Source organism: Chiloscyllium punctatum, chromosome 21 (assembly GCF_047496795.1).
Source record: "Chiloscyllium punctatum isolate Juve2018m chromosome 21, sChiPun1.3, whole genome shotgun sequence".
Classification (NCBI taxonomy): Eukaryota; Metazoa; Chordata; class Chondrichthyes; order Orectolobiformes; family Hemiscylliidae; genus Chiloscyllium; species Chiloscyllium punctatum.
In genome coordinates this window covers 40,682,250-40,698,740 of record NC_092759.1, presented here as the reverse complement: position 1 = coordinate 40,698,740, position 16,491 = coordinate 40,682,250, and the positions used below count along the sequence as shown (strand labels likewise).

At 46.6% G+C, this 16,491-nt stretch overlaps 5 non-coding genes across 5 annotated transcripts; all 5 read left to right on the top strand.

Annotated features, from left to right (window-relative positions):
- Positions 1-834: 834 nt before the first annotated feature.
- trnav-cac (transfer RNA valine (anticodon CAC)) lies at positions 835-907 on the top strand. Its single transcript has one exon. It is a non-coding gene; the product is annotated as a tRNA-Val (tRNA).
- A 3,058-nt stretch (positions 908-3,965) lies between these two features.
- Positions 3,966-4,038, top strand: trnav-cac (transfer RNA valine (anticodon CAC)). The gene has a single exon. It is a non-coding gene; the product is annotated as a tRNA-Val (tRNA).
- Positions 4,039-7,097: 3,059 nt separating this feature from the next.
- On the top strand, positions 7,098-7,170 carry trnav-cac (transfer RNA valine (anticodon CAC)). The gene has a single exon. It is a non-coding gene; the product is annotated as a tRNA-Val (tRNA).
- A 3,058-nt stretch (positions 7,171-10,228) lies between these two features.
- trnav-cac (transfer RNA valine (anticodon CAC)) lies at positions 10,229-10,301 on the top strand. Its single transcript has one exon. It is a non-coding gene; the product is annotated as a tRNA-Val (tRNA).
- Positions 10,302-13,360: 3,059 nt separating this feature from the next.
- On the top strand, positions 13,361-13,433 carry trnav-cac (transfer RNA valine (anticodon CAC)). The gene has a single exon. It is a non-coding gene; the product is annotated as a tRNA-Val (tRNA).
- The last annotated feature ends 3,058 nt before the right edge of the window (positions 13,434-16,491 follow it).

Sequence of the window (16,491 nt, the reverse complement as noted above, 5' to 3'; positions counted from 1 at the left end):
TGCGATTCGCTCAATACTTTACGAGTTAACAGCGTTTCTGAGGAAACTTCCAGCTGCAAAAGTCCTTAACTGAGGATCTGGGAAAATTTCACAGAGTATGGTCAGTCGGAGCAAAAGTAAGGAAGTCGTTCCTTTCTGCAGTGTTTCGCAATACTACCTTTCCCGTGAGCATCGAACACAGTAAAGGATTGTGCCACAGACTGCGACGGCAAGCTCCGCTAAAAAGTAATCCTTTAAAGCAGGTGTAAGCAACACAACGTTTTTGGGGGACACCGCGTGGAAACAGATCCTTCGGTGTATCTCGTCCATGCTCAGCACATAGCCAAATATAAACAAGTCCGGTTCCCCAGTATTTGGCCCCAAACCCTCTCAACCCATCCTATCCAGAAACTCATGCAATTTTCTGAGCCTCCTCCGCTTCCTCTGGTAGCTCATTCGATACACGCACAACCTTCTGTGTGGGAAATGTGCCTCAGGTCCTTTGTCAATTTCAGCCCACTCACCTTAAACCTATGCTCTCGAGTTTTCAACTCACCCCAACTTGGGTAAAACACGTAAATACTCAGTTTCCAACCCTTCCATTAGATCATGTCGCAGTCGTTACGCTGCAGGGAAAGTCGTCCCAGCCTAGTCCACCTCGCCCTACGGTCCAAACATTGACCACATCCTTGTCTATGTTTTATCATCAATTTCACGTGTCTTTTTTTAAATGTTTTGAAGATGTCAATTACGCTGGACAACAACGAGCTATTGGAAACAGAAAGGTGAAACGAAGAATGGCTTCAACTTTCAGTGCTGGATGCCCCTGAGCTGCCGGACGGGCGGCTGCGGCTTGTTTCTGTAGTGTAGTGGTCATCACGTTCGCCTCACACGCGAAAGGTCCCCAGTTCGAAACTGGGCAGAAACTGCTTTGTTCTTCAACGGCAGCCTTTTACATGGGCAAGAACGGTGCTTTCTTGCTTGCTTTCCCATCTGCAAACCTGCCTTCGAAGTTGCTTGAACAAATCTGCTCGCGTAGTGAAATGTAATGCAATTCCATTTAATGACTGTGCAAAGAATTGTAAAGTTTTTATCCAAACTGGTTCTGATCATATGCAATTCTGTTTGAGAGTGTAGTTACCCCCTTCTGATTCTTCTACGAAAAGCAGTACCGCATTTGCATTCCTTGCGCAGGCGGCTCGGTTCAAAGACAGGGAAGAAGCTGATGCGCTGGTGTCACAGTGCACCACGGATTCCTGAACTTGTCTGTCTGTTAAATGTCCCCCAAAGGCGTCTCTGAAAGGCCTCGTTTGGAAGCTGTCTGTCGTTATTCAACGTACGAGAATTGGCACCAGAGGTCCTGAATCATGTTTTGGAGCAGTTCGCACTTGAGTGGCTGTTTCAATCAGCAACAGCAATGAAAGACATTACACTCTCAGAGGAAACTCTGGACCTGTGCTTTCATGGTGTCGCTAGTATTAAGGTGCGCCAGAGACCTAAGCCACGTTGGAACTGAAACGGAGGAATCGACAGAGAGGTTACAGAATGACATCGCATCCATTTGGTATTCTTGAAATCACTGAGGAGCAGGAAAATGTAAACGGGGAAGTCGAGTGGGGAAGTCAGGCAGTTGCAGCTCTGGAGAAACTCCTTCTTTGTGACTCACTCAGCAACCAGACACGTGAAGGTGACTCAGAGGCGTGAGAGCTCTTCACATCGAGAACAAAAAGCAATCAAGGGCAGTTAGCACCTCTTCCGGAGTGGGGGTGGGGTGAGGTAATTACCTTTTGACTTTGTTACTATGTTGAGAAACTGCCTTTTAGATTGAAGTGAACAGAAACTGCATTTCTAATAAGCACCATGGAATTGAGCAAAATTTATTGAGTCGCTTCTCGTCGATTCCCACACAGGTTTCCGACTCAGTTGGTATCCATGTGGCTGATGTCCAGGAGTGAACATCTCTGCAGCAAATTGCACGGTTAGGGTAAAAGGCAAGGAAAGTGGCATCTAGAACTGGCTCCGAGGTCAGAGCATCCTCACAATGTAATCTGTCGTTCTCGAATAGGAATGCGACCTCCGGTTTTAGGGTGGAGTACATTGTTTGGGACTCTTTTTCTGCAAAACAGGCACAGTGACTGAAATTACGCTGCACGGTATGATGTGGAACACGGCTTTGTGCATTTTCCCTGTAGTCCGGTGTGCTTCATGTTCCGTGTAAACGTGAAACTTGCCCTGTTTCAAGCAATGGGTGAAATCATTTAGCAAAGCAAGAATCGAAATTGCAGTAATGTCAAGCAGCTCGTGGTTATTTGACCAAATCATAACCGAACATATATTCTCACAGATACATTTGGAGCTGAAAGGAGTCTGAGAAGATAGACTCAGCTTACCATTGAGTTTTGTCTGGATTGATGGGCTCTCATTATCTGCTGCGAAATTGATATTGTAGACGGGCACATCCCAGCAGCTGTGCGAGTCGGAGAGGGATCATGGAACCATTTTCATGTGACTTGGCATCTGTTGTTATGCAGGAGAGCACAGTTGGAAACGCAAGAAAATGGTGCGCGCGGCCGGCTGGTAGTGTGGCCGAGCGGTCTAAGGCGCTGGATCCAGGTTCCAGTCTCGAAAGGGGCGTGGGTTCGGATCCCACCACTGCCATTTCTGCAGATCAACTCCAACGCTGCAGCTTGTTAAAATGCTGTTTCTGTCCCCACTGTATTGATGTTGAAAACAAAAGTAAAATGGCTTTGCTTCCCGGGGAATTAACTGTGGTGTGGGATAGTGCCGAATATTTCAAAGTGTCTCTGTCTGTCATGATCGTGTTCGCCTCCCGCGCAGAAAATCGCAAGCAGCTGTGCTGTTCCAGGCAAGTTGAGCTTGTACTGGAACCGAATGGAGACCGGTATTTCATCGCTGTTGTGAAACAAAGTCCCTGGGTGACTCGACTCGTCGTTATTTGGTTTTTCGGCCAATGGGAAAATCGTTCCAACGAATTTCGATGTGATATGTTGTTGAATTTCTCCCATTTGTGAGATTACTTTATAAATCATGCCCTCGGACTGTCTCACATTTAGCATTCATGCATCTCTGTGTCTGAAAATGCATTAGGTATGCCAGCTTTGTTTGTGTTCCGTGTTAAATGCTTTCTGTTTTGCGATTCGCTCAATACTTTACGAGTTAACAGCGTTTCTGAGGAAACTTCCAGCTGCAAAAGTCCTTAACTGAGGATCTGGGAAAATTTCACAGAGTATGGTCAGTCGGAGCAAAAGTAAGGAAGTCGTTCCTTTCTGCAGTGTTTCGCAATACTACCTTTCCCGTGAGCATCGAACACAGTAAAGGATTGTGCCACAGACTGCGACGGCAAGCTCCGCTAAAAAGTAATCCTTTAAAGCAGGTGTAAGCAACACAACGTTTTTGGGGGACACCGCGTGGAAACAGATCCTTCGGTGTATCTCGTCCATGCTCAGCACATAGCCAAATATAAACAAGTCCGGTTCCCCAGTATTTGGCCCCAAACCCTCTCAACCCATCCTATCCAGAAACTCATGCAATTTTCTGAGCCTCCTCCGCTTCCTCTGGTAGCTCATTCGATACACGCACAACCTTCTGTGTGGGAAATGTGCCTCAGGTCCTTTGTCAATTTCAGCCCACTCACCTTAAACCTATGCTCTCGAGTTTTCAACTCACCCCAACTTGGGTAAAACACGTAAATACTCAGTTTCCAACCCTTCCATTAGATCATGTCGCAGTCGTTACGCTGCAGGGAAAGTCGTCCCAGCCTAGTCCACCTCGCCCTACGGTCCAAACATTGACCACATCCTTGTCTATGTTTTATCATCAATTTCACGTGTCTTTTTTTTAATGTTTTGAAGATGTCAATTACGCTGGACAACAACGAGCTATTGGAAACAGAAAGGTGAAACGAAGAATGGCTTCAACTTTCAGTGCTGGATGCCCCTGAGCTGCCGGACGGGCGGCTGCGGCTTGTTTCTGTAGTGTAGTGGTCATCACGTTCGCCTCACACGCGAAAGGTCCCCAGTTCGAAACTGGGCAGAAACTGCTTTGTTCTTCAACGGCAGCCTTTTACATGGGCAAGAACGGTGCTTTCTTGCTTGCTTTCCCATCTGCAAACCTGCCTACGAAGTTGCTTGAACAAATCTGCTCGCGTAGTGAAATGTAATGCAATTCCATTTAATGACTGTGCAAAGAAATGTAAAGTTTTTATCCAAACTGGTTCTGATCAAATGCAATTCTGTTTGAGAGTGTAGTTACCCCCTTCTGATTCTTCTACGAAAAGCAGTACCGCATTTGCATTCCTTGCGCAGGCGGCTCGCTTCAAAGACAGGGAAGAAGCTGATGCGCTGGTGTCACAGTGCACCACGGATTCCTGAACTTGTCTGTCTGTTAAATGTCCCCCAAAGGCGTCTCTGAAAGGCCTCGTTTGGAAGCTGTCTGTCGTTATTCAACGTACGAGAATTGGCACCAGAGGTCCTGAATCATGTTTTGGAGCAGTTCGCACTTGAGTGGCTCTTTCAATCAGCAACAGCAATGAAAGAAATTACACTCTCAGAGGAACCTCTGGACCTGTGATTTCATGGTGTCGCTCGTATTAAGGTGCGCCCCGAGACCTAAGCCACGTTGTAACTGAAACGGAGGAATCGACAGAGAGGTTACAGAATGACATCGCATCCATTTGGTATTCTTGAAATCACTGAGGAGCAGGAAAAGGTAAACGGGGAAGTCGAGTGGGGAAGTCAGGCAGTTGCAGCTCTGGAGAAACTCCTTCTTTGTGACTCACTCAGCAACCAGACACGTGAAGGTGACTCAGAGGCGTGAGAGCTCTTCACATCGAGAACAAAAAGCAATCAAGGGCAGTTAGCACCTCTTCCGGAGTGGGGGTGGGGTGAGGTAATTACCTTTTGACTTTGTTACTATGTTGAGAAACTGCCTTTTAGATTGTAGTGAACAGAAACTGCATTTCTAATAAGCACCATGGAATTGAGCAAAATTTATTGAGTCGCTTCTCGTCGATTCCCACACAGGTTTCCAACTCAGTTGCTATCCATGTGGCTGATGTCCAGGAGTGAACATCTCTGCAGCAAATTGCACGGTTAGGGTAAAAGGCAAGGAAAGTGGCATCTAGAACTGGCTCCGAGGTCAGAGCATCCTCACAATGTAATCTGCCGTTCTCGAATAGGAATGCGACCTCCGGTTTTAGGGTGGAATACATTGTTTGGGACTCTTTTTCTGCAAAACAGGCACAGTGACTGAAATTACGCTGCACGGTATGATGTGGAACACGGCTTTGTGCATTTTCCCTGTAGTCCGGTGTGCTTCATGTTCCGTGTAAACGTGAAACTTGCCCTGTTTCAAGCAATGGGTGAAATCATTTAGCAAAGCAAGAATCGAAATTGCAGTAATGTCAAGCAGCTCGTGGTTATTTGACCAAATCATAACCGAACATATATTCTCACAGATACATTTGGAGCTGAAAGGAGTCTGAGAAGATAGACTCAGCTTACCATTGAGTTTTGTCTGGATTGATGGGCTCTCATTATCTGCTGCGAAATTGATATTGTAGACGGGCACATCCCAGCAGCTGTGCGAGTCGGAGAGGGATCATGGAACCATTTTCATGTGACTTGGCATCTGTTGTTATGCAGGAGAGCACAGTTGGAAACGCAAGAAAATGGTGCGCGCGGCCGGCTGGTAGTGTGGCCGAGCGGTCTAAGGCGCTGGATCCAGGTTCCAGTCTCGAAAGGGGCGTGGGTTCGGATCCCACCACTGCCATTTCTGCAGATCAACTCCAACGCTGCAGCTTGTTAAAATGCTGTTTCTGTCCCCACTGTATTGATGTTGAAAACAAAAGTAAAATGGCGTTGCTTCCCGGGGAATTAACTGTGGTGTGGGATAGTGCCGAATATTTCAAAGTGTCTCTGTCTGTCATGATCGTGTTCGCCTCCCGCGCAGAAAATCGCAAGCAGCTGTGCTGTTCCAGGCAAGTTGAGCTTGTACTGGAACCGAATGGAGACCGGTATTTCATCGCTGTTGTGAAACAAAGTCCCTGGGTGACTCGACTCGTCGTTATTTGGTTTTTCGGCCAATGGGAAAATCGTTCCAACGAATTTCGATGTGATATGTTGTTGAATTTCTCCCATTTGTGAGATTACTTTATAAATCATGCCCTCGGACTGTCTCACATTTAGCATTCATGCATCTCTGTGTCTGAAAATGCATTAGGTATGCCAGCTTTGTTTGTGTTCCGTGTTAAATGCTTTCTGTTTTGCGATTCGCTCAATACTTTACGAGTTAACAGCGTTTCTGAGGAAACTTCCAGCTGCAAAAGTCCTTAACTGAGGATCTGGGAAAATTTCACAGAATATGGTCAGTCGGAGCAAAAGTAAGGAAGTCGTTCCTTTCTGCAGTGTTTCGCAATACTACCTTTCCCGTGAGCATCGAACACAGTAAAGGATTGTGCCACAGACTGCGACGGCAAGCTCCGCTAAAAAGTAATCCTTTAAAGCAGGTGTAAGCAACACAACGTTTTTGGGGGACACCGCGTGGAAACAGATCCTTCGGTGTATCTCGTCCATGCTCAGCACATAGCCAAATATAAACAAGTCCGGTTCCCCAGTATTTGGCCCCAAACCCTCTCAACCCATCCTATCCAGAAACTCATGCAATTTTCTGAGTCTCCTCCACTTCCTCTGGTAGCTCAGTCGATACACGCACAACCTTCTGTGTGGGAAATGTGCCTCAGGTCCTTTGTCAATTTCAGCCCACTCACCTTAAACCTATGCTCTCGAGTTTTCAACTCACCCCAACTTGGGTAAAACACGTAAATACTCAGTTTCCAACCCTTCCATTAGATCATGTCGCAGTCGTTACGCTGCAGGGAAAGTCGTCCCAGCCTAGTCCACCTCGCCCTACGGTCCAAACATTGACCACATCCTTGTCTATGTTTTATCATCAATTTCACGTGTCTTTTTTTTAATGTTTTGAAGATGTCAATTACGCTGGACAACAACGAGCTATTGGAAACAGAAAGGTGAAACGAAGAATGGTTTCAACTTTCAGTGCTGGATGCCCCTGAGCTGCCAGACGGGCGGCTGCAGCTTGTTTCTGTAGTGTAGTGGTCATCACGTTCGCCTCACACGCGAAAGGTCCCCAGTTCAAAACTGGGCAGAAACTGCTTTGTTCTTCAACGGCAGCCTTTTACATGGGCAAGAACGGTGCTTTCTTGCTTGCTTTCCCATCTGCAAACCTGCCTTCGAAGTTGCTTGAACAAATCTGCTCGCGTAGTGAAATGTAATGCAATTCCATTTAATGACTGTGCAAAGAATTGTAAAGTTTTTATCCAAACTGGTTCTGATCATATGCAATTCTGTTTGAGAGTGTAGTTACCCCCTTCTGATTCTTCTACGAAAAGCAGTACCGCATTTGCATTCCTTGCGCAGGCGGCTCGGTTCAAAGACAGGTAAGAAGCTGATGCGCTGGTGTCACAGTGCACCACGGATTCCTGAACTTGTCTGTCTGTTAAATGTCCCCCAAAGGCGTCTCTGAAAGGCCTCGTTTGGAAGCTGTCTGTCGTTATTCAACGTACGAGAATTGGCACCAGAGGTCCTGAATCATGTTTTGGAGCAGTTCGCACTTGAGTGGCTGTTTCAATCAGCAACAGCAATGAAAGACATTACACTCTCAGAGGAAACTCTGGACCTGTGCTTTCATGGTGTCGCTAGTATTAAGGTGCGCCAGAGACCTAAGCCACGTTGGAACTGAAACGGAGGAATCGACAGAGAGGTTACAGAATGACATCGCATCCATTTGGTATTCTTGAAATCACTGAGGAGCAGGAAAATGTAAACGGGGAAGTCGAGTGGGGAAGTCAGGCAGTTGCAGCTCTGGAGAAACTCCTTCTTTGTGACTCACTCAGCAACCAGACACGTGAAGGTGACTCAGAGGCGTGAGAGCTCTTCACATCGAGAACAAAAAGCAATCAAGGGCAGTTAGCACCTCTTCCGGAGTGGGGGTGGGGTGAGGTAATTACCTTTTGACTTTGTTACTATGTTGAGAAACTGCCTTTTAGATTGAAGTGAACAGAAACTGCATTTCTAATAAGCACCATGGAATTGAGCAAAATTTATTGAGTCGCTTCTCGTCGATTCCCACACAGGTTTCCGACTCAGTTGGTATCCATGTGGCTGATGTCCAGGAGTGAACATCTCTGCAGCAAATTGCACGGTTAGGGTAAAAGGCAAGGAAAGTGGCATCTAGAACTGGCTCCGAGGTCAGAGCATCCTCACAATGTAATCTGTCGTTCTCGAATAGGAATGCGACCTCCGGTTTTAGGGTGGAGTACATTGTTTGGGACTCTTTTTCTGCAAAACAGGCACAGTGACTGAAATTACGCTGCACGGTATGATGTGGAACACGGCTTTGTGCATTTTCCCTGTAGTCCGGTGTGCTTCATGTTCCGTGTAAACGTGAAACTTGCCCTGTTTCAAGCAATGGGTGAAATCATTTAGCAAAGCAAGAATCGAAATTGCAGTAATGTCAAGCAGCTCGTGGTTATTTGACCAAATCATAACCGAACATATATTCTCACAGATACATTTGGAGCTGAAAGGAGTCTGAGAAGATAGACTCAGCTTACCATTGAGTTTTGTCTGGATTGATGGGCTCTCATTATCTGCTGCGAAATTGATATTGTAGACGGGCACATCCCAGCAGCTGTGCGAGTCGGAGAGGGATCATGGAACCATTTTCATGTGACTTGGCATCTGTTGTTATGCAGGAGAGCACAGTTGGAAACGCAAGAAAATGGTGCGCGCGGCCGGCTGGTAGTGTGGCCGAGCGGTCTAAGGCGCTGGATCCAGGTTCCAGTCTCGAAAGGGGCGTGGGTTCGGATCCCACCACTGCCATTTCTGCAGATCAACTCCAACGCTGCAGCTTGTTAAAATGCTGTTTCTGTCCCCACTGTATTGATGTTGAAAACAAAAGTAAAATGGCTTTGCTTCCCGGGGAATTAACTGTGGTGTGGGATAGTGCCGAATATTTCAAAGTGTCTCTGTCTGTCATGATCGTGTTCGCCTCCCGCGCAGAAAATCGCAAGCAGCTGTGCTGTTCCAGGCAAGTTGAGCTTGTACTGGAACCGAATGGCGACCGGTATTTCATCGCTGTTGTGAAACAAAGTCCTGGGGTGACTCGACTCGTCGTTATTTGGTTTTTCGGCCAATGGGAAAATCGTTCCAACGAATTTCGATGTGATATGTTGTTGAATTTCTCCCATTTGTGAGATTACTTTATAAATCATGCCCTCGGACTGTCTCACATTTAGCATTCATGCATCTCTGTGTCTGAAAATGCATTAGGTATGCCAGCTTTGTTTGTGTTCCGTGTTAAATGCTTTCTGTTTTGCGATTCGCTCAATACTTTACGAGTTAACAGCGTTTCTGAGGAAACTTCCAGCTGCAAAAGTCCTTAACTGAGGATCTGGGAAAATTTCACAGAGTATGGTCAGTCGGAGCAAAAGTAAGGAAGTCGTTCCTTTCTGCAGTGTTTCGCAATACTACCTTTCCCGTGAGCATCGAACACAGTAAAGGATTGTGCCACAGACTGCGACGGCAAGCTCCGCTAAAAAGTAATCCTTTAAAGCAGGTGTAAGCAACACAACGTTTTTGGGGGACACCGCGTGGAAACAGATCCTTCGGTGTATCTCGTCCATGCTCAGCACATAGCCAAATATAAACAAGTCCGTTTCCCCAGTATTTGGCCCCAAACCCTCTCAACCCATCCTATCCAGAAACTCATGCAATTTTCTGAGCCTCCTCCGCTTCCTCTGGTAGCTCATTCGATACACGCACAACCTTCTGTGTGGGAAATGTGCCTCAGGTCCTTTGTCAATTTCAGCCCACTCACCTTAAACCTATGCTCTCGAGTTTTCAACTCACCCCAACTTGGGTAAAACACGTAAATACTCAGTTTCCAACCCTTCCATTAGATCATGTCGCAGTCGTTACGCTGCAGGGAAAGTCGTCCCAGCCTAGTCCACCTCGCCCTACGGTCCAAACATTGACCACATCCTTGTCTATGTTTTATCATCAATTTCACGTGTCTTTTTTTTAATGTTTTGAAGATGTCAATTACGCTGGACAACAACGAGCTATTGGAAACAGAAAGGTGAAACGAAGAATGGCTTCAACTTTCAGTGCTGGATGCCCCTGAGCTGCCGGACGGGCGGCTGCGGCTTGTTTCTGTAGTGTAGTGGTCATCACGTTCGCCTCACACGCGAAAGGTCCCCAGTTCGAAACTGGGCAGAAACTGCTTTGTTCTTCAACGGCAGCCTTTTACATGGGCAAGAACGGTGCTTTCTTGCTTGCTTTCCCATCTGCAAACCTGCCTACGAAGTTGCTTGAACAAATCTGCTCGCGTAGTGAAATGTAATGCAATTCCATTTAATGACTGTGCAAAGAAATGTAAAGTTTTTATCCAAACTGGTTCTGATCAAATGCAATTCTGTTTGAGAGTGTAGTTACCCCCTTCTGATTCTTCTACGAAAAGCAGTACCGCATTTGCATTCCTTGCGCAGGCGGCTCGCTTCAAAGACAGGGAAGAAGCTGATGCGCTGGTGTCACAGTGCACCACGGATTCCTGAACTTGTCTGTCTGTTAAATGTCCCCCAAAGGCGTCTCTGAAAGGCCTCGTTTGGAAGCTGTCTGTCGTTATTCAACGTACGAGAATTGGCACCAGAGGTCCTGAATCATGTTTTGGAGCAGTTCGCACTTGAGTGGCTCTTTCAATCAGCAACAGCAATGAAAGAAATTACACTCTCAGAGGAACCTCTGGACCTGTGATTTCATGGTGTCGCTCGTATTAAGGTGCGCCCCGAGACCTAAGCCACGTTGTAACTGAAACGGAGGAATCGACAGAGAGGTTACAGAATGACATCGCATCCATTTGGTATTCTTGAAATCACTGAGGAGCAGGAAAATGTAAACGGGGAAGTCGAGTGGGGAAGTCAGGCAGTTGCAGCTCTGGAGAAACTCCTTCTTTGTGACTCACTCAGCAACCAGACACGTGAAGGTGACTCAGAGGCGTGAGAGCTCTTCACATCGAGAACAAAAAGCAATCAAGGGCAGTTAGCACCTCTTCCGGAGTGGGGGTGGGGTGAGGTAATTACCTTTTGACTTTGTTACTATGTTGAGAAACTGCCTTTTAGATTGTAGTGAACAGAAACTGCATTTCTAATAAGCACCATGGAATTGAGCAAAATTTATTGAGTCGCTTCTCGTCGATTCCCACACAGGTTTCCAACTCAGTTGCTATCCATGTGGCTGATGTCCAGGAGTGAACATCTCTGCAGCAAATTGCACGGTTAGGGTAAAAGGCAAGGAAAGTGGCATCTAGAACTGGCTCCGAGGTCAGAGCATCCTCACAATGTAATCTGCCGTTCTCGAATAGGAATGCGACCTCCGGTTTTAGGGTGGAATACATTGTTTGGGACTCTTTTTCTGCAAAACAGGCACAGTGACTGAAATTACGCTGCACGGTATGATGTGGAACACGGCTTTGTGCATTTTCCCTGTAGTCCGGTGTGCTTCATGTTCCGTGTAAACGTGAAACTTGCCCTGTTTCAAGCAATGGGTGAAATCATTTAGCAAAGCAAGAATCGAAATTGCAGTAATGTCAAGCAGCTCGTGGTTATTTGACCAAATCATAACCGAACATATATTCTCACAGATACATTTGGAGCTGAAAGGAGTCTGAGAAGATAGACTCAGCTTACCATTGAGTTTTGTCTGGATTGATGGGCTCTCATTATCTGCTGCGAAATTGATATTGTAGACGGGCACATCCCAGCAGCTGTGCGAGTCGGAGAGGGATCATGGAACCATTTTCATGTGACTTGGCATCTGTTGTTATGCAGGAGAGCACAGTTGGAAACGCAAGAAAATGGTGCGCGCGGCCGGCTGGTAGTGTGGCCGAGCGGTCTAAGGCGCTGGATCCAGGTTCCAGTCTCGAAAGGGGCGTGGGTTCGGATCCCACCACTGCCATTTCTGCAGATCAACTCCAACGCTGCAGCTTGTTAAAATGCTGTTTCTGTCCCCACTGTATTGATGTTGAAAACAAAAGTAAAATGGCTTTGCTTCCCGGGGAATTAACTGTGGTGTGGGATAGTGCCGAATATTTCAAAGTGTCTCTGTCTGTCATGATCGTGTTCGCCTCCCGCGCAGAAAATCGCAAGCAGCTGTGCTGTTCCAGGCAAGTTGAGCTTGTACTGGAACCGAATGGAGACCGGTATTTCATCGCTGTTGTGAAACAAAGTCCCTGGGTGACTCGACTCGTCGTTATTTGGTTTTTCGGCCAATGGGAAAATCGTTCCAACGAATTTCGATGTGATATGTTGTTGAATTTCTCCCATTTGTGAGATTACTTTATAAATCATGCCCTCGGACTGTCTCACATTTAGCATTCATGCATCTCTGTGTCTGAAAATGCATTAGGTATGCCAGCTTTGTTTGTGTTCCGTGTTAAATGCTTTCTGTTTTGCGATTCGCTCAATACTTTACGAGTTAACAGCGTTTCTGAGGAAACTTCCAGCTGCAAAAGTCCTTAACTGAGGATCTGGGAAAATTTCACAGAGTATGGTCAGTCGGAGCAAAAGTAAGGAAGTCGTTCCTTTCTGCAGTGTTTCGCAATACTACCTTTCCCGTGAGCATCGAACACAGTAAAGGATTGTGCCACAGACTGCGACGGCAAGCTCCGCTAAAAAGTAATCCTTTAAAGCAGGTGTAAGCAACACAACGTTTTTGGGGGACACCGCGTGGAAACAGATCCTTCGGTGTATCTCGTCCATGCTCAGCACATAGCCAAATATAAACAAGTCCGGTTCCCCAGTATTTGGCCCCAAACCCTCTCAACCCATCCTATCCAGAAACTCATGCAATTTTCTGAGCCTCCTCCGCTTCCTCTGGTAGCTCATTCGATACACGCACAACCTTCTGTGTGGGAAATGTGCCTCAGGTCCTTTGTCAATTTCAGCCCACTCACCTTAAACCTATGCTCTCGAGTTTTCAACTCACCCCAACTTGGGTAAAACACGTAAATACTCAGTTTCCAACCCTTCCATTAGATCATGTCGCAGTCGTTACGCTGCAGGGAAAGTCGTCCCAGCCTAGTCCACCTCGCCCTACGGTCCAAACATTGACCACATCCTTGTCTATGTTTTATCATCAATTTCACGTGTCTTTTTTTTAATGTTTTGAAGATGTCAATTACGCTGGACAACAACGAGCTATTGGAAACAGAAAGGTGAAACGAAGAATGGCTTCAACTTTCAGTGCTGGATGCCCCGGAGCTGCGGGACGGGCGGCTGCGGCTTGTTTCTGTAGTGTAGTGGTCATCACGTTCGCCTCACACGCGAAAGGTCCCCAGTTCGAAACTGGGCAGAAACTGCTTTGTTCTTCAACGGCAGCCTTTTACATGGGCAAGAACGGTGCTTTCTTGCTTGCTTTCCCATCTGCAAACCTGCCTTCGAAGTTGCTTGAACAAATCTGCTCGCGTAGTGAAATGTAATGCAATTCCATTTAATGACTGTGCAAAGAAATGTAAAGTTTTTATCCAAACTGGTTCTGATCATATGCAATTCTGTTTGAGAGTGTAGTTACCCCCTTCTGATTCTTCTACGAAAAGCAGTACCGCATTTGCATTCCTTGCGCAGGCGGCTCGGTTCAAAGACAGGGAAGAAGCTGATGCGCTGGTGTCACAGTGCACCACGGATTCCTGAACTTGTCTGTCTGTTAAATGTACCCCAAAGGCGTCTCTGAAAGGCCTCGTTTGGAAGCTGTCTGTCGTTATTCAACGTACGAGAATTGGCACCAGAGGTCCTGAATCATGTTTTGGAGCAGTTCGCACTTGAGTGGCTCTTTCAATCAGCAACAGCAATGAAAGAAATTACACTCTCAGAGGAACCTCTGGACCTGTGCTTTCATGGTGTCGCTAGTATTAAGGTGCGCCCCGAGACCTAAGCCACGTTGGAACTGAAACGGAGGAATCGACAGAGAGGTTACAGAATGACATCGCATCCATTTGGTATTCTTGAAATCACTGAGGAGCAGGAAAATGTAAACGGGGAAGTCGAGTGGGGAAGTCAGGCAGTTGCAGCTCTGGAGAAACTCCTTCTTTGTGACTCACTCAGCAACCAGACACGTGAAGGTGACTCAGAGGCGTGAGAGCTCTTCACATCGAGAACAAAAAGCAATCAAGGGCAGTTAGCACCTCTTCCGGAGTGGGGGTGGGGTGAGGTAATTACCTTTTGACTTTGTTACTATGTTGAGAAACTGCCTTTTAGATTGTAGTGAACAGAAACTGCATTTCAAAAAGCACCATGGAATTGAGCAAAATTTATTGAGTCGCTTCTCGTCGATTCCCACACAGGTTTCCAACTCAGTTGCTATCCATGTGGCTGATGTCCAGGAGTGAACATCTCTGCAGCAAATTGCACGGTTAGGGTAAAAGGCAAGGAAAGTGGCATCTAGAACTGGCTCCGAGGTCAGAGCATCCTCACAATGTAATCTGTCGTTCTCGAATAGGAATGCGACCTCCGGTTTTAGGGTGGAGTACATTGTTTGGGACTCTTTTTCTGCAAAACAGGCACAGTGACTGAAATTACGCTGCACGGTATGATGTGGAACACGGCTTTGTGCATTTTCCCTGTAGTCCGGTGTGCTTCATGTTCCGTGTAAACGTGAAACTTGCCCTGTTTCAAGCAATGGGTGAAATCATTTAGCAAAGCAAGAATCGAAATTGCAGTAATGTCAAGCAGCTCGTGGTTATTTGACCAAATCATAACCGAACATATATTCTCACAGATACATTTGGAGCTGAAAGGAGTCTGAGAAGATAGACTCAGCTTACCATTGAGTTTTGTCTGGATTGATGGGCTCTCATTATCTGCTGCGAAATTGATATTGTAGACGGGCACATCCCAGCAGCTGTGCGAGTCGGAGAGGGATCATGGAACCATTTTCATGTGACTTGGCATCTGTTGTTATGCAGGAGAGCACAGTTGGAAACGCAAGAAAATGGTGCGCGCGGCCGGCTGGTAGTGTGGCCGAGCGGTCTAAGGCGCTGGATCCAGGTTCCAGTCTCGAAAGGGGCGTGGGTTCGGATCCCACCACTGCCATTTCTGCAGATCAACTCCAACGCTGCAGCTTGTTAAAATGCTGTTTCTGTCCCCACTGTATTGATGTTGAAAACAAAAGTAAAATGGCTTTGCTTCCCGGGGAATTAACTGTGGTGTGGGATAGTGCCGAATATTTCAAAGTGTCTCTGTCTGTCATGATCGTGTTCGCCTCCCGCGCAGAAAATCGCAAGCAGCTGTGCTGTTCCAGGCAAGTTGAGCTTGTACTGGAACCGAATGGAGACCGGTATTTCATCGCTGTTGTGAAACAAAGTCCCTGGGTGACTCGACTCGTCGTTATTTGGTTTTTCGGCCAATGGGAAAATCGTTCCAACGAATTTCGATGTGATATGTTGTTGAATTTCTCCCATTTGTGAGATTACTTTATAAATCATGCCCTCGGACTGTCTCACATTTAGCATTCATGCATCTCTGTGTCTGAAAATGCATTAGGTATGCCAGCTTTGTTTGTGTTCCGTGTTAAATGCTTTCTGTTTTGCGATTCGCTCAATTCTTTTCGAGTTAACAGCGTTTCTGAGGAAACTTCCAGCTGCAAAAGTCCTTAACTGAGGATCTGGGAAAATTTCACAGAGTATGGTCAGTCGGAGCAAAAGTAAGGAAGTCGTTCCTTTCTGCAGTGTTTCGCAATACTACCTTTCCCGTGAGCATCGAACACAGTAAAGGATTGTGCCACAGACTGCGACGGCAAGCTCCGCTAAAAAGTAATCCTTTAAAGCAGGTGTAAGCAACACAACGTTTTTGGGGGACACCGCGTGGAAACAGATCCTTCGGTGTATCTCGTCCATGCTCAGCACATAGCCAAATATAAACAAGTCCGGTTCCCCTTTATTTGGCCCCAAACCCTCTCAACCCATCCTATCCAGAAACTCATGCAATTTTCTGAGCCTCCTCCGCTTCCTCTGGTAGCTCATTCGATACACGCACAACATTCTGTGTGGGAAATGTGCCTCAGGTCCTTTGTCAATTTCAGCCCACTCACCTTAAACCTATGCTCTCGAGTTTTCAACTCACCCCAACTTGGGTAAAACACGTAAATACTCAGTTTCCAACCCTTCCATTAGATCATGTCGCAGTCGTTACGCTGCAGGGAAAGTCGTCCCAGCCTAGTCCACCTCGCCCTACGGTCCAAACATTGACCACATCCTTGTCTATGTTTTATCATAAATTTCACGTGTCTTTTTTTTAATGTTTTGAAGATGTCAATTACGCTGGACAACAACGAGCTATTGGAAACAGAAAGGTGAAACGAAGAATGGCTTCAACTTTCAGTGCTGGATGCCCCTGAGCTGCCAGACGTGCGGTTGCGGCTT